The sequence below is a fragment of the Felis catus genome, chromosome D1 (assembly GCF_018350175.1).
Source record: "Felis catus isolate Fca126 chromosome D1, F.catus_Fca126_mat1.0, whole genome shotgun sequence".
In the NCBI taxonomy this organism is placed as follows: domain Eukaryota; kingdom Metazoa; phylum Chordata; class Mammalia; order Carnivora; family Felidae; genus Felis; species Felis catus.
Genome location: NC_058377.1, coordinates 109705351 through 109722971, shown reverse-complemented (window position 1 = coordinate 109722971; position 17621 = coordinate 109705351). Strand labels below are relative to the sequence as shown.

Genomic DNA, 17621 nt, shown 5'->3' with positions numbered 1-17621 from the left:
CAATGGTGGCCCATCTGGCCTTGGATTCCTCACCCCGGGAAGCATCCTGTTGAAACCAGTCTACCCTTGCCCTTGTCTGACACAGCCCTCCAGGGTAACGAGCACTCACACCCTTCAGGGACTCTGGGCTGCCTGGACGGTGTTTTCCACTCCTGCCAAACTCATCTGCAATCTTCGGGACTCGCCGCGACCCCTCCTAATCCTGCATGCCGTTTCTGCCCACCCCTCACTGCCCCCGCGGCTGGCCTCAGAGTTCCCTCCTGTGCGTCTTCTCTCTCGCCTTTAAAGCTTCCACCAAACCCTGCCGTAGAGGCCCTTTTAGCCAACAGGCTGGAGCAGTGGAAACTTGAGCAAAGGCAAAAGGGCCGAGAGTGACCGCCGAGCTACCTGCAAACAGGCTCATGGAGCCAGGGGCCCTAACAGACCAGTGGGCTACTTACAACCGGTCACAGGTACCAAATACACGCCACACTCCCTCACTCTGGCCCCGCACCACCGCCTGTGCAATCTCTCCTTTGCTGTCCCGCTCGCTGCTCAGTGCAGGGTGTTCCCTAAACTCCTGTCCCTTTTGTTCTGCCTTAGGTGAATTCTTTCAGTGCTGTGCCACCCGCCCCCACTTAATCAGTAAGCCCCACACCTAATGCAGCGGCCAACATTGTGCCTGTTGGACCCACTGTTCCCTTTATGAAGACAGGGGCTCTTGTCACCGTCTCTGACGCCTCACAGAGGGGGTTAGCACAGCGTGGGCACAGTACACGGTAAGGGGGGGCTTAGGTTTGTTGCCTTTGATCCCCTCCTTCCTAGTCCCTTTCTGATTGTACCCAGGTGTGCAGTGGGGACTGTCTGCGGGGACAGAGAGGGAGTTGGCCACTTCTAGGCCGAATGGGTGAAGAGTCTTTTGGGTTCTTAATCATTTGGTTTAAAAAACTAAAGCCACCGCCCTGCTTCCGGTAAACTCGAGCCCCGCTTCAGGTGAGCCCACTTCTCTGTCTCTCCCTCTCTCTGCCCTTGCTCACTTGAGCCTTCTCTCTGTCTCTCTCTCTCTCTCAAAAAAAATAATAAAATAAAATAAAATAATTAAAAAAATAAAAAAACTAGAGCCACCAAAGGCCCCAGATGACCTCATGGCCTTTGGTCCTTTTTGCTTTTTATTTGCAGTCATGATAATCTTTAAGAAATACATTCATTAATTTTATGTATTTATGTATGTATGTATATATTTATTTATTATTTTTAATGTTTATTTATTTTCAAGAGAGAGAGAGAAAGCAAGCAAGCAGGGGAGGGGAAGAGAGAGAGGGAGACACAGAATCCCAAGCAGGCTCCAGGCTCCGAGCTGTCAGCACAGAGCCTGATGCGGGGCTCGAACTCACAAACCGCAAGATCATGACCTGAGCCGGGGCGCCTGGGTGGCGCAGTCGGTTAAGCGTCCGACTTCAGCCGGGTCACGATCTCGCGGTCCGTGAGTTCGAGTCCCGCGTCGGGCTCTGGGCTGACGGCTCGGAGCCTGGAGCCTGTTTCCGATTCTGTGTCTCCCTCTCTCTCTGCCCCTCCCCCGTTCATGCTCTGTCTCTCTCTGTCCCAAAAATAAATAAAAAACGTTGAAAAAAAATTAAAAAAAAAAAAAGATTTGAAACACAAAAATTGGTATGAAAAACCAGAACCTTCGAACTCTGTAATAACTGGACTCAGCTCCCTTTGTCACAATTCTGCTTAATAGCAGCAAAATCCCTGACAGTGCCAGCTTAGCACTGGACACTATACATTCACATTTAAATTTTGTGGTCTTCGAGAAGGTTTTTCTTACATTTTTGACTGTGGCTAAAGGCAGGAAATTCATTGCACTTTGAAACCCAGTGCACCTGGGATAGGGAAACTAAAGGGACCCCATGAAAACCTGTTTTTTCCCCCTCCTTTTCCTGCTCTGTTCTTGCTAGGACCTACCTTCCCTCCTCACACATGCTTTAGAGAACAGATAACATACCTCTTCCTTGTAGAGGTCAAGGGTTTAATGATTTCTTTGGATTCTTCCAGCACAACAGATAACATCTAAGGAATAACTGGGCGGGGTGGTCATTAACATTTTCCAAGACCACTGACTCCCAGAGACCCCCTAGCTCCAGGACCTAAGTGACCTGTGAAGGACACCTAAACACCTGTCTGTGTTCTTGGATGCCTGAGAAGACTCGTGCACCAGACCACTGTCCTCAGTAAAACCTCAAGGCCCCAAACGAAGATGAGACTCACTCTTATTTCCTTTCCGAGGGTCCCAGACACTATGCTTCTATCTGCACTCTCTTTATATCCTCAATAAACTCACTTCTTCTCAGCTTACATTTGGTTTCTATCCTGCGTGAAGCCTCAGGGACCCTCTTGGCTGGTCCTGTGGGACGCCCCCTAAAGGACAGCATATTTATCAGGTGTTTATTTAGGTATTTGCATGTGCATACATGCACACAGATTTCTGTGTATACATACATATTTTTGCTGTTAATTTTACTGTTTACAGGCAGCTTGCCTGGGTTCACATCCCCACTCTGCTCTTCACTACTTGTGCCACCTTGGGAAAGTTGCTTAATCTCCCTGTGACTCCATTTCCTCATCTGTAACATGGGAATAACAAGAGTAATTGACACATAGAATTGTGAAAATGACATTGAGGCGGAGGCTAGCACACGATGAACGATGAACGATGAACGCTATGCAGTGTTTCCTGTGAATATCGCATTATATGTGCAAAAGGTCAACCTCACGCTTCGCTCTGTCGCAGAGTATTTTATTTTATGGGAGCATCATAGGCTATCGACGGACCAAGGCTGTTTCTAATTTTGGGTTTTGCTAATAATGCTGCAACAGGTACACCAGGCGCATGTATTTTTTTTTTTTTAATTATAGCCAAATTATCTCCAGAGATTATACCAGTTCATACTCTGGCAGACACTGACTCTTCCCCTGTGCTGTCATTGATACTGGACACCCCCAGTTTCTCATCAGGTGAGAAGATGGTGATTCATTGTTTTAATCTGTAGTCCTCTGGTTATATAAGGCATCCTCACGTGAGTACTGACCTGTTCCTTTCCTCTCTGTGAATTTCTCCATTTCCTTCCTTTGCCCGCGTATGTGAGTTCCTATGTATCCTGGCTACAAATCTCGTTTTGGACATTTACATGTTTTCTCCCATGCTGTCTCATCTTTGTTATCTTTTGATACTTGTTAACATAAAATAGTTTTAGGCTTACAGAGAATTTGTGAAGGTCGAACAGAGAGTTCCCATGGACTCCACACCCAGGTTTCTCTATTAACATCTTAGTGTTAATTAGCACGGCACAATTGTCACAATTAATTAACCAATATTTACACATTATTATTAACTAGAGTGCAAACTTTTTCAGATTTCCTTAGTTTCTTTTCTTTAAAAAAAATATTTTTTTAAAATTTTTTTAACGTTTATCTATTTTTGAGACAGAGAGAGACAGAGCATGAACGGGGGAGGGGCAGAGAGAGAGGGAGACACAGAATCTGAAACAGGCTCCAGGCTCTGAGCCATCAGCCCAGAGCCTGACGTGGAGCTCGAACTCACGGACCGCAAGATCGTGACCTGAGTTGAAGTCGGACGCTTAACCAACTGAGCCACCCAGGCACCCCTAAAAAAAATTATTTTAACGTTTATTTATTTTTGAGCGACAGAGCTCAGGTGAGGGAGGGGCAGAGAGAGAGGGAGACACAGAATCCGAAGCAGGCTCCAAGCTGTCAGCACAGAGCCCGATGTGGGGCTCCAACTCAAGAACCGTGAGATCATGACCTGAACCGGACGCTTAACCGACTGAGCCACCCAGGTGTCCCCCGCAAAAATGTTTAGTTTTAAAAGAGAGTGACATGGGGCGCCTGGGTGGCTCAGTCGGTTGAGCGTCCGACTTCACCTCAGGTCATGATCTCGCAGCTCGTGAGTTCGAGCCCCGCGTCGGGCTCTGGTGCTGACAGCTCGGAGCCTGGAGCCTGCTTCGGATTCTGTGTCTCCCTCTTTCTCTGTCCCAACCCACTCGCATTCTGTGTCTGTCTCTCTCAAAAATAAATAAACATTAAAAAAATGTTTTTAAAAGAGAGTGACAGACCGTGAGCGGGAGAGGGGCAGAGAGAGAGGGAGACACAGAATCCCAAGCAGGCTCCAGGCTCTGAGATGTTCAGCACAGAGCCCGACGCGGGGCTCGAACCCACGAACTGTGAGATCATGACCTGAGCTGAAGTCGGACGCTTAACCGACTGAGCCATGTAGGCGCCCCTAAGTCATGTCCTTCTGTCCCAGGATCCATCCAGGATGCCACATTACATTTAGTCCCCGTGCCTTCTTGGTTGGGCTCCTCTTGACTGTGACAGTTTCTAAGACTTTCTGTGTGTGTGTGTGTGTGTGTGTGTGTGTGTGTGTGTGTTTAAATGACCCTGGCAGCTTTGAGGAGGACTGGTCAGTATTTTGTAGAATGTCTCTCGATTAGGATACGTCCATTTCCTCATGACTAGATAGGGTCTATAGGCTTTTGAGGGGAAGGTCACAGAAATAAAGTACCATTTTCGTCACATCCCCTATCATTGTTGATGTGGACTCGCTTGGGGTATATTTGGCAGCCTTTCCACCGTCAAGTTACTCCTTTATTCCTCCGTTTCTTGTGTGTTAATTATATGGTGTCTTTTTACACGGAAGGTTTATGTGTTCAATCTCTTTTGAGTTGGAAGGACCTTCATCAAGGAACAGCATCAGTGGCACCCGCGGCTTTGATGTGCTGCGTGCTCCTGGAGCATCTAACCCCACGTACCAACTTCCGCACGTGCCTCACCCCCCTCTGAGGACAACCCATAACGTTGGTCCCCTTATCGTTTCCATTTCACAGAGGGAAAGTGGAATCTTCCTGCCACTAAGCCGCACCAGAGCCAGCGAGTGGCAAAGTCAGGATTCGTGCCTGGGTGTGTCTGACACTGGCCATAACTGCTTAAGTGTAGAAACCAAGGTGCGGAGGGAGGGTGCTTATCCGAGTCCCTCCAGCCAGTTGGTGGCTTTGCCCGGGCCCTTCCACGGCCAGGCCACCTCTGATCCCAATGAGTCAGCAGCAATTGCTCAGCCACTGGGCCTGCCCTGCCCTGCCCTCAGCCCCACCCCAAGCTGCCCACTCCTGACCCGCCTCCAGTTCATGTCCTTTGCGGCTGTGGCTTTTAGCACCCCCAGGGGAAGAGACCCAGACTGCCCAGCAAATAAACACCGCCCACAGATTTCCAAATATACGGAGGTAAGTGTTCCCTCCCACCTCAGCTGGGCCTGGGTGGAACTCCAAGCATCCCGCCTGGCCTCTGCGCCTCCTGGGGTCGGGTTCTGGGTCTCGAGTCCTCCTAAGAGGAGCCCATGTCCTCTGCTGTGCAGAAACCTGCACCTGGGGGCGCCTTCAGCATCATCAACAATGGTAACGGCAGTTTTAGCTCACGGACACGTCGGCTTTCATGCACTGTCGGCTCGTCGCGTTTTGCGAAACGATTGTGCCCAAAGTCTTCAAACTCATCTTTAAAAAAAAAAATTTTTTTTAACGTTTATTTATTTTTGAGACAGAGAGAGACAGAGCATGAACGGGGGAGGGTCAGAGAGAGAGGGAGACACAGAATCTGAAACAGGCTCCAGGCTCTGAGCCATCAGCACAGAGCCTGACGCGGGGCTCGAACTCATAGACCGTGAGATCGTGACCTGAGCCGAAGTCGGCCGCTTAACCGACTGAGCCACCCAGGCGCCCCTCAAACTCATCTTGACACCAGTGTCTTTGTCATCAGACAGAGCCCTTTGTGGGTCCTCTGCCAGGCCTGTTGCTGTCGCCCCGTACCCCCCAGCCTCACGTCCTGGGGGGTGAATTGGGCTGCAGAGCTGTGCACGGATGTGAACTGCCTCCACAGAGTCACCGCTTACAGAGAGGATTGCTTCTCCAAAGCTCTTGATTGTGCAGAATTTTGAATATAAAATTAGGCAGTCTCCACCCCTCACCTCCCACCCCCCACCCCCCACCCCCCACCCCCAGCTTCAGCTCAGGGCTGATTCGGCTTCATCTACATTCCCATCCATATCCCTCACCTTTAAAATTTTTTAAATATCCATTTATTTTTGAGAGAGAGAGAGAGAGAGAGAGAGAGAGAGACAGCATGAGTGGGGGAGGGGCAGAGAGAGCGGGAGCCACAGACTCTGAAACAGGCTCCAGGCTCTGAGCTGTCGGCACAGAGCCCGACAGGGGGCTAGAACCCACGAACCGTGAGTTTGTGACCTGAGCCAAAGTCGGACGCTTAACCGACTGAGCCACCCAGGAGCCCCCATATCCCTCACCTTTGAAGCAAATCCCAGATAGTGCATCATTTCATCCACAATAGGCAAGAATAATCTAAAGGCTGAGGTGAGGAGTTTTCCATTAATATAATTGTAATATAATTTTCACCCCCCCCCCAAAAAAGGAACAATTCACATCAAATATCTGGCCAAGATTCAAAGTTCCAGATACTTCATAAAGAATTTCCTTTTCAGGTCATGATCTCACAGTTTGTGGGTTCGGGCCCCGCACTGGGCTCTGTGCTGACAGCACGGATCCTGCTTTGAATTCTCTCTCTCCCTCTCTATCCGTTCCTCCCCCGCTCGTGTGCGCACTCTCTCTCTAAATAAATAAATAAACTTAAAAAAAAAAGAACTTCCTTTTCATTTATTTTTTTTAAGATTTTATTTTTAAGTAATCTCTACAGCCAGTGTGGGGCTCAAACTCACAACCTTGAGACTGAGAGTCACATGCTCCACCGACAGAGCCAGCCAGGCGCCCCAAGAATGTCCTTCTAAAAACATTAGTTTGAGGGGCGCCTGGATAGCTCAGTTGCTTAGGTGTCCGACTCCTTTTTTCTTTTTTTCTGGTGTCCAACACTTGACTTCAGCTCAGGTTATGGTCTCACGGTTTGTGAGTTCGATCCCGGCACGGACAGTGTGGAGCCTGCTTGGAATTCTCTGTCTCCCTTTCTCTCTGCCCCTCCCTCGCCCTCTCTCTCAAAAGAAGTAAACATTTTTAAAAATTGAAAACATAGTTTGAATTAGCATCTACATAGTACACTGTGATGGGTTAATGTTTTAGGTTCCTTTTACTCTAGAGTTCCTTTCCATCTCCTTTTGCCTTTGCCACTTGCTTGTTGAAAAAAAGGTTGGCTGTCTGACCTGTAGGGATCACCATAGCCTGGATTTTGCTGATTGCAGCCCTGTGGTGTCATATAACATGTTTCTCTGTCCCCAGGGGATCGTACTGGGAGTTGGATCTAGAAGTTTCATAAGATGCAGGCTCGACCTTTTTTTTTTTTTTTTGGCAAGATTGTTTCATACGTGGTACCGTTTCTTCTATCAGGAGGCATATATTGTCCTTTTGCCATATTACATTGTGTTATTTAAAAAAATTCCCATTTTGAAAACACCTCAAATCTATGGAATGCTGCAAGGATGATACACTTTTACCCTGATTTACCAATCTTTGCCACATTGATTTTATCATTCACATTTACACACACACACACACACACACACACACACACACCTATATAGACATTCTTTGAGAATGGTCTGTAAGCATTAAACCCCTTCACCTTTCAATGCTTCCACATGTGTCTCCTAAGAGCTCTCTTTTATAACCATCTGCAATAAAAACAGTGTCTCTATATTCACAACATTTCTGACACCAAATGTGTGTATTTTCCCTCACATTAAACAATTCTCCGGGGCACGTGGGTGGCTCAGTCAGTTAAGTGTCTGACTTTGACTCAGGTCGTGATCTCATGGCTTGAGTTCGAGCCCCGTGTTGGGCTCTGTGCTGACAGCTCAGAGCCAGGAGCCTGCTTCGGATTCTGTATCTCCCTCTCTCTCTGCCCCTCCCCCACTCGTGCTCTGTCTCTTTCTCGCGCTCGCTCGCTCACTCTCAAAAAAATAAACATTAAAAAACCTCGCAATTCTCCAACTCTTTAGGCACCAACCTGGTTCCCTACAATTCAGTTCTCAGACTAACCATTCAGATTCAGCGCAGATCCCACAGGTGAAGGGTTCTGTCCCACGAGATTGTCCCCATGTTAGAAGCCAGTGATAATTCATAGGTAGTCACCTGCTTCTGACTGACCAGCTATAAATCAGGGATTCCCAGGCCTCTTTCTCAAGTTCAATAATTTGCTAGAAAGGCTTATAGAACTCAGAGAAACACTACGTTTCTCCCAGTTCATTATAGAGGATATAATAAAAGATACGGGGGGCACCTGGGTGGCTCAGTCAGTTAAGCGTCCGACTTTGGCTCAGGTCATGATCTCATGATTTGCGGGTTCTAGCCCCGCATCGGGCTCTGTGCCGACAGCTCAGAACCTGGAGCCTGTTTCAGATTCTGTGTCTCCTTCTCTCTCTGCCCTTCCCCCCCCCTTTCAAAAAGCAAATAAACATTAAAAAAATTAAAAAGAGTCTGATTCAACCAACTGAGACACATAGGAGCCCTTATCCTGCCCATTTTAACTAATAGCCTGGGGATGAGAACTCAGGCTTGCTCAAATCTGGGTTCAGTTTCTGACTCTGTCATTTATATGGGGACAATAAAACCATTAAAAAAAAAGATACAGGCGAGTAGCCAAGTGGAAGAGAAGCATGGGGCAAAGTATGTGGAAGGGATGTGCAGCCTCCGTGCCCTCTCGGGGAGTGCCACCCTTCCCAGGACCTTGATGTGCTCCCCAACCAGGAATTTCCCCGAATCCCATTGTTTAGATTTTTTTTTAAGTTTATTTATTTATTTTGAGAGAGAGCGAGAGAGAGCATACAAGCAGGGGAAAAGCCGAGAGAGAATCTCAAGCAGTTTCTTCACTGTCGGAGTAGAGCCCGACGTAGGGCTTGATCTCACGAACCAAGGGATCACCATCAAGCCGAAGTCAAGAGTCAGACGCTTGGCCGACGGAGCCACCCAGCGCCCCTCTTTGTTTAGAACCTGTTTATGGAGGTTCCATTACATAGCATGATTGGTTAAATCATCGCCCATTGGTGATTGAACTCAATCTCCAGCCCCTCTCCCCTCCCCGGAGGACTGGAGGTTGGACTGAAAATTCCAACCCTCTCATCACGTGGCTGCCTCCTCCGGCAACCAGCCCTGCCCCCACCCTCCAAAGGTCTCCTCATTGGCACAGACTTGAGGTGTGGTTGGAAGGGGCTTATTATGAATAGCAAGAGATGATCTTCCACCCATCCAGAGAAGTAGGATCCAGAGAAGACCCCTCATAAGGACCCTGAGCCTGGGTAGAGTGGTGGGTTCCCTTTACCTCCACATCCTTGCCAACACTGGTTATTTCTTTGTGCTGGTAGCCACTCTAACAGGTGTGGGGTGATAGCTGATGTCTTCTCGTGGTTTCCAACAGCTTTTCTTCCACCTTGGCCATCTGTGTGTCTTCTTCGGGAAAATGTCAGTTCGGATCCTCTGTCCATTTTTTAACCAGATTGCGTTTGCTACTAAGTTGCATGAGGTCTTTGTGCCTTTTGGATATTGACCCCTTATCAGAGATACGATTTGCCTGTATTTTCTCCCATTCCATTTTCATTTTATCAACGGTTACCTTTGGTGCGCAGAGACTGTTTCGTTGACATAGTCCCATTCGTTTCGTTTCACTCTTGTTTCCTTTACCTTTGGGTGTCAAATCCAAAAAATCGTCACTAAGACCGTCAACAACGATTAACTGAGCACCCGCTATGCATAAGGTATTGGGGATACAGCAGGAGATGAAACATATCATGCTCCTGACTCGTAAAGCTGGCATTCTGGTGGCAGAGAGAATATGAATAAAAAAAATCTGTTGGCCAGAATAAGTGGGTAAGGTGCCAAGAGGAAGGATGGGGTGAGGAGAGCTGTTTTAGATGGACAAGTCAGGGGAGTCCTCTGAGACGTGGCAGTTAATAAGCAGAGATTGCAGGAAAGCATTGCAGGTATCACAAACAGTAAGTGCAAAGGCCCCGAGGTGGGAGGGTAGGTCAATATGTTTAAGGAACAACAAGAAGGTCAGTGTGATTGGAGCTGAGGGAGCATGGGGGAAAGGCCTCCTGATGCAAACTGGAAAGGTAGCCAGATGGTTTGGATGGTGTAATCATGGGATTTGCTGTGCATGAGCAGAGAAGCCATTTCTGAGCTTTGAGGAGAGGAATGGCTGGCTCTGACTTTAGCTTTAGAGGCATAATCTTGGATGCATGTGGAAAGTGGACCACAGGGGGCTAGGCTGGAAGTGACCCACCAGATAGGAAACCACGTGGTCCTAGTGAGGAAACCACAAGGAGATGGTGGCTTAGCCCAAGGCTGTGGTACTGAAAGAGAGATCATCTTTTGCTATTCACGCCCATCCCTCCACTGGGGCCCCAAAACTCTCAGCAAGGGACTCTGAGCAAGGGCTCAGAAAGAGGACGCGGAAAGGCAGTGGTACTCTGAGCAAGGGCTCAGAGTTTGGATGAATTTTGAAGGTGAGGCCAGCAAGATTAGCTGGTGGAAGGGGCGCCTGGGTGGCTCAGTTGGTTAAGCGTCTGACTCTTGATTTTGGCTCAGGTCACGATCTCAAGGTTCGTGGGATGGAGCCCTGTGTGGGGCTCTGTACTTGGCGCAGAGACTGCTTGGGATTCTCTCTCTCTCTCTCTCTCTCTCTCTCTCTCTCTGTGTGTGAAAATAAATAAAGAAACATTAAAAATAAAAGCTGGTGGAGGTGGGATATGGAGAGTGGGGGACGAGCCACTGACTATAATGGTTAATTTCATGCGTAATTTGACCCGGCCATGGGAGGCCCAGGCATTTGATTAAACATTATTCAGCGTGTGTCTGTGAGGATGTTTCTGGACGAGAGAAACATTTGAGCTGGTAGACTGAGTAAAGCAGACTGCTCTCTCCAATGTGGGTGGGCCTTGTCCAATCAGGTGAAAGCATGAAAAGAACAAAAAGGTCCAGACTTGGACTGAAATGGACACTATCAGCTCTGCTGAGTCTCCAGTTTGCCAACTGCAGATGTAGCCTCTGTAATGAACCAACTTTTATAATAAATCTCTGTATGTATATATGTCACATACTGGTTCTGTTTCTCTAGAGGATCCTGACTTATATGCTGACCATTGAGCTTTCTGGTCCTGCCTATGGAATGCTTCGAAAGCTTGGAGTTGGCAGCCTGGACCAGATGACGGGAAAGACAGTTTGGGTCCATGGTGGGGCAACTTACAAGTCTGGCCAGGAGGAGTGTCCTCTCCCACCACTGGCTGCAGGGAGCCCACCGGGCAGCCTCCAGCTCACTTAACCTCCCCATAGAACATTTACACCGGTCCCCAGGGCCCTTCTGCCACGGGAAGGTGAAGTGGTGGCCATAGGGAACAGCTTTGGACTCTAGCCTTCCAACTGCCCCTGGTCTGTGGACATTTCACGTAAGCACGCTCTCTAGCCACCGTGTATGGTGTCTGTGTGTGTGTGTGTGTTCCGGAAGGCAGCAACTGGGCGAGCAAAGGTGGAGAGGTGGGTCGCTTGGCTCCAGGGCGGAGGTGACGGCAGAAGAAGGGGGTGGACGTGGAAAGATTGGGAGGGTGTCCGGAGCCAAGGGCAGAGGCAGGGGCCCAGCCCGTGGCCGGGCTCCTTGGCAGCCAGCCGTTCCTACCAACACACCCACAACCCTGGCGGGATTGAAGCCTGCCCTGGGAAGGGGAGGGCCAGGCACCTGCCCTCTGGGAGCTACTGCTGGCTGGGGAGGCGGGCCGGCAGAGGAAAGGAGACGGAAGGCGGAGCTGTGGCAGGGCACACAGAGGCGAGGGGCTGGGCCTGACAGGTGAGGTAGGCTGTGGCATACAGAGCGCTCAGCCTGGGTCCTCTCACTGCGTGCGACCCATTCACGCCCATCCCTCCACTGGGGCCCCAAAACTCTCATCTGTTAAATGGGAGCATAGTCTATCTGCGCGCCTCCCCGCGGCTCCCCACCGTCCTCTGGGCTGGAGTGGCCACAGGGAATCTTTAATCCCTCTTTCCTCTGCTACTGAAACCCTGTGACGGGTCCCCAGGTGAAGTTCCACCGCCAGTGCTTTGAGCCCCGTCCCTTGTCTCCCTGTCCTTGCCTCCCTCGCTCCCACTTGCTCCCCAGGAACACTGAGGCCCTCCTGGGTCTCCCAACGGCCCAGCTGTGCCACATCCCCGTGCCCTTGCACGTTGCTCTTCCTTCCGCCTGGCGCACCCTTCCCAGCCCTGCCGCCGCGGGGTAGCACGCCCCCCTGCTATCCACTCCTCAGGAAGCCCTTCCCGATGCCCGCCCTCCAAGGGCTAACCTGGCCCTTCTCTGGGCACCTCTGCTCCCCGAGCCAGCTCCCGCAGTGCTGGCTCACCCGCGTGGCGTGGCTGTCACCAGGCGCTGCGCTTATCCCGTTGGCCCCAGCAGTGCTCCGAACTGCCTGGTTGTGTCTGGAGCTCAGAGAAGGGAGACCAGGCCTCATGGGGGTGGGGCCGCGCAGGTCAGGGACAACCACAGCGGGGGGGGGGGGGGGGGGGGGGGGCGGTGAGGGGGTTGGTGAGGAGAGGCCTTCCTCCCACACCCGTTCCTGCATTGGCACTGGAGGAGACACCGCTCCTGGGAGGCCCCGGGGCAGCTGTCTGGTCTGTGGCTGGGCCCGCTTCCCTGGATCCCAATGCCCACGGCCCTGCCAGGGCCCAGACAGGCCAAGGTGAGCTGAGGACACACTGGGTCTGAGCACGAGGCGTCCTGAGGTTTTCGTTGAGCGGGCAGTCTGATGCTATCATCGGTGCCCCCTTCCTCAGAGGAGGCCGCTGAGGCTCAGAGAAGGGACCCACCCCGGGTCACACCAGGTGAACGTCCTGGAACTGAGGACCGATGGCTCTATGTGTTTTGCCTGAGTTGACTCGGGTAACACGACAACCCTGTGAGGAGGGGCTGGTTTTGTTTTTATTGAACAGATGAGGAAACAAAGGCACAGAGAGGGGTTAGCGCCTTGCCTCAGTTTACCCAGCTAGCATAAGTGGTGGAGCCAGCCTTGTAACTCGGGTGTTCGGCTACAGAGCTTATAAGTCCTTTGCTGCCCTGACGCTGAGGGTGGTGAGGAAGGGGCGGCGATAATGTTCCTTCTCAGGACACAGCGTGCCACAACTTGCAAAGCTTTGGCACGCCCGGCACTTGACGTGCCCTTCAGCCCCGGGAGACACAGGGATCAAGATCTCCATTTGGGGAGCCTGGTGGCTCAGCTGGTTGAGCGTCCGACTCTGGATTTCGGCTCAGGTCAGGCATGATCTCACAGGTTCGTGGAATAGAGCCCTGCGTCGGGCTCCATGCTGACAGCCAGAGCCTGCTTGGGATTCTCTCTCTCCCCGTCTCTGCGCCCCTCCCCCACCCCTCTCTCTCTCTCTCTCTCTCAAAAAAGAAAAAAAAAAGAATTTTCTATTTGACAGAGGAGGGTAATATTTTACCCAAAATATTCAACAAGTTAGTTGCAGGCCAGGGTTGACACTCACGCTTGGGCCCACCCTGGCCCCTCTGACTGGCTGGACACTTTAAGTTTGGTGGCCCCCCAGTCCCTGAGGAAAGGGGCTTTAGGCACCCAGGGTGGGCGGAGAGTTCCGGCATGCTGTAAGGCCTGTCTCCTCATCTGTAAAATCAACGGCCTGGATCCGTTGGGCTCTGAGCTCCCTTCCAGCTGAATTTGCTGTCCTTGCTCTGAGAGGTGCTTGGGGAGGCAGTGTTCCCTGCTTGCCTCGTCGCCTTCCCCACTCCTGCAACCGAGTGGCCCCATTTCTCCTGCAGGATATTCTCTTCCACCTGCTCACAGCTTCGTCCCATCCGGCATGGCTGGAGGCTGCAGGAAGCTGAGGAAGATGTCCAACCAAGCCCAGAGGGGCACACTGGTCCAGGAACCAGGGCCTCCTGCTTCACCTGCCTCACCACCTTGCCCCGTGAGCTCCTACTCCATGGTGCAATGAATCAGAGCAGCTGGTCGCTGTCTGTCTGTCTGTCTGTCTTCCTCTCAAGCAGGACTGTGAGCTCCTTGAGGGCAAAAGTCCCATGGAAAGATCAGGGCTTGAGAAACAGTGCTCTGCAGTTCTGGGAACGCGTACAGAGGGGGCAGGGTATTAGGGGAGGGGGGCTGAAGGGTATTAGGCAGGGAGGGGGACCGAAGGGTCCCAGACCCCTCTGGCTCCTGGCTCTGAGACCCCACGGCATGGGAGAGGCCTGGGAGGCTCTGCCCTCGTGGGCAGCAGAAACGGAACACAGCAGCACGAAATCTCTCTGCGTTTTGTCTCTGGGTGACCTTGGGGCCTATGCTGGCCCGAGGGTGGAGCCCTTAGAGAGCTTAGGGCTTTTGCACTGGCAGGGTCATCTCTCCAGACAGGTCACCCTTCCGCCCATATCTGAGAGGCCTCCAAGGGGAGCCACCCTCCCCCACTCAGAGCCACAAGGTGGGCAACATCCTCCAAGGCCTGCTGGTTTGCTGACTCAGGAGTTGCCCCCCACCCTGCCCCTGGAAACAGCCTTACACCGGCCCTTTCTCATCTTGTTTGAACCGAGGCCCCCACTGTGGCTCTGACCCAGCTCAGGGTGGTGCCCATTCCTCCTCCCGTCACCTCACCCCACCCCAAAAGCCGGCAAGGCAAGCTTATCCTTTCTCCTTGATGGATGAGGAAACTGAGGCCCCAGGGGCACAAGTGTGTGGGTGGCAGTCACAGAGCCTGGCCTGAGGCTCAGTGGTCTCCCCGGTGGCCCGCCCACCCCATGAGAGCGAAGGCTTCGTGAGCAGACAAAACCAGGACAGGTAGGGCCCGAAGAGGGCGCATCTAGGGAGGTCGGGAGGTGGGGTGGGGGACCGTGGGCAACAAATATGTCCAGAGCCTGAGCCAGGGACATCGGTCCTGTCGTAGACCATTCAGATGGTTTGCACTCCCAGATGCACGTATTCCCTCCCTTGGCCTGGTTAACTCCTGCTCTCCCCCAGGTCCTGGCTGCAATACAGTCAGTAATTCGACAACTGTTTCCTGAGCACCTACGGGAAGGCAGACACTGTCCAAGGTGGGCTGTTCACAGTGAGCAAAAAGAGAACTGTCCCGCCTTCTCGGAGTTTCCAGTCCCCGAGGTCCCACACACTGTTGACATGAAATCGTCAGTCTAGGCTTGAGGCTAACGAGCGGCCCCCGAATCAGAGGCGTGACACAATGAAGGCCTATTTTGCAGTCATATCACAGTCCAAACGGGTGACAGGGGACTCTGCCTCAGTGTCACTGCCATCTCCTAGCCTTGAAGCCCCCTTGGGCCCTCTGCACTGGGCAGGCCTGTGAGCAAAGAGGGAAGCATCGAGGGTTGGGCAGGGATATTTAATGGCTCTGTCTGGAGGGCCGTGAATGCCAGCTCCACTCATATTCTACTGGCAAGAGCTTGGCCACACGGCCGCACCTGACTGCCTGACTGCAAGGAAGGCTGGGAAATGTCGCCCCGTTGGCACATCCGGGTTTTTATAGACCTGACCGGTCTCTGCCAGGTAGAATCACACAAACACCCCGTATTAGTTTCCTGGCGCTCCTGCAGAATTCCCCAAACTCTGTGGCTTAAGGCAGTAGGAATTTATTGTCTCACGGTGCTAGAGGCCAAAGTCTGAGATCGAGGTGCTAAAGGTTCCAGGGGAGGATCCTTCCTGCTTCTACTGGTGGCTCCTGGTGGCTGTGGGCGATCCTAGGCTTCCTGGGCTTGTGGTCATTTCACTCTGCTCTCTTCCTCCACCTTCACGTGGCCTTGGCCTCTATGTCCTTACATTATATGTGTCTCTCTAAGGAAACTTCTTGCTGGATTTAGGCCCTTCCCACCCCAATAATCCAAGATGGTCTCCTCATCCCAACATCCTTAATTTAATTATGTCTACAAAGACTCTTCTCCATACCCAGCAAAATTCACAGATTCTCGGGATGGGACTATGGGCATATCTGCTTAGGGGCCACTTTAGAGGCAAGATCACCTGGACTCCTTGGTACCTGGTTTCCAAGAAGCCACAAACAGAAGATGCAAGGCCTCTTAAGACCCGAGCTCAGAAGTCCCAGAGCATTGTTTCCATTGCATTCTATTGGTCTGAGCAGGTCCCAGGGCCCACGCAGATTCAAGGGGAGGGAAAATAGAATACCTCTCTCGATGGGAGGTGTGGCAAAGACACAATGAAAGCAGGCGTGCACCATGGGATGAAGGCTTGCGGCCATCTTTGGAAACAATCTATCAGAGTAGATGAAGGCCTTTGGTGAAGGCCTCAGCCATGGGTCCCGGAACTGTGCTCCCTGATGATGGGGTTGCTGATGGGGCTGAGGTAGAACCATTCTGCCTGAGTGGGAGGCCCCAGACCCGTGTGAGTGGCAGGCCTAGCCCAGCCATCAGCTCGCTGGGGGACCTTGGGTCAGTGCCTCATTCACTCAACAACAGGTTACTGAGTACTCAGCATGGGCCAGGCCCTGAGCCAGGCACTGGGGTCCTAGTGGTGAGCAGGCCAGCTCCCCATGGAACTGTGTGTCTTGTGGATGACAGAAGCTCATAACTAGACAAACTGGCCACAGAGCATGACAAGTAAGAGAACAGCAAGGAGTTGGGCTAGAAAATCCTTGGAACACAGAGGCCAGGGTGAGACTCACGGGCTCACGGGCAGAGACTTGCGTGCGGAGGGCGATGAGGACACCTCCCCGTTCCGGGCCTCAGTTTCTTCCTCTTGCCATCCAGAGGGTTTGCCAGGGCTATGGACTCAAACCATGTTTCCTGGAGTCCTGGGGTTCCTCAGAGGCACTCAAGGGGCTACTGCACAAGACAGTGGAGTGGCAGGCATCTAAAGTTTGTGACTAATTGGTCTGGAAGCTTCTGGTCAGCTCTCAGAGTTCAGCTTCCAAGCCAGGCACCCTCGTCTCTGATCCCAGTGGCCATCCGGGACAAGAATTCCCTAGGACCCCTCTTATTCCTCAAAGGCCATGCCAGGGTTCTGGGCTCTGGGGAGACAGGGAACCTCCCCTATGTCCGGCTGGACCCTCAGGTCTCCCCACCATCCCAGAACAGACCTTGCGCTGGGATGCTGGCAGCTGACCCCTCACCTTTGACCTTGGGTCCGCTTGAGCCAGGAGAGCCTCAGGGACCCCACCGAAGTGTCAGTGTCTCTCAAAGAGCCCAGGCTCTTTGGGGTCAGACCCTCCCTTCGGTGTGGCCTTGGATGAGTCCTTGCTCTTTCTGGGACTCAGAGTGAGCCCTGCCTCGTGAGGGTGAACGCAAAAAGGAAAGCAGTCCCCCCGAAGCTGGCTGGAGGTCAGCACAGGGGTAGGTGACAATTCCTCTGGGGAGTGAGGTCAAGAGAAGTGGCAGGAAAGACCCAGCCTCCTGGGGACCCATGGGGGACCTGCCCCTGGTGCCCTTGCTCCACCACCCGGCCAAATTCTGAGCCAAGCCTCCCGCGAGGGCTGGGAGAGGCCTGGAGGTGAATTAATGACTAGGCAAATTGTACACTTCAGCGCAGAAACCTTTATTCCTGTGTTCAGCCCCAAGGTTGGGAAGTGGGTGGGGGTGCCAAAGACAATAATTTCTTCCCTGCTCTGGGCCTTGGT

General features: G+C 52.0%; 1 long non-coding RNA gene across 1 annotated transcript; it reads left to right on the top strand.

The window, feature by feature from the left end:
* The first annotated feature begins 667 nt into the window (after positions 1 to 667).
* Positions 668 to 2334, top strand: LOC111556717. Its single transcript, XR_002736428.2, has 2 exons — positions 668 to 972; positions 2035 to 2334. It is a non-coding gene; the product is annotated as an uncharacterized LOC111556717 (long non-coding RNA).
* Positions 2335 to 17621: the final 15287 nt, after the last annotated feature.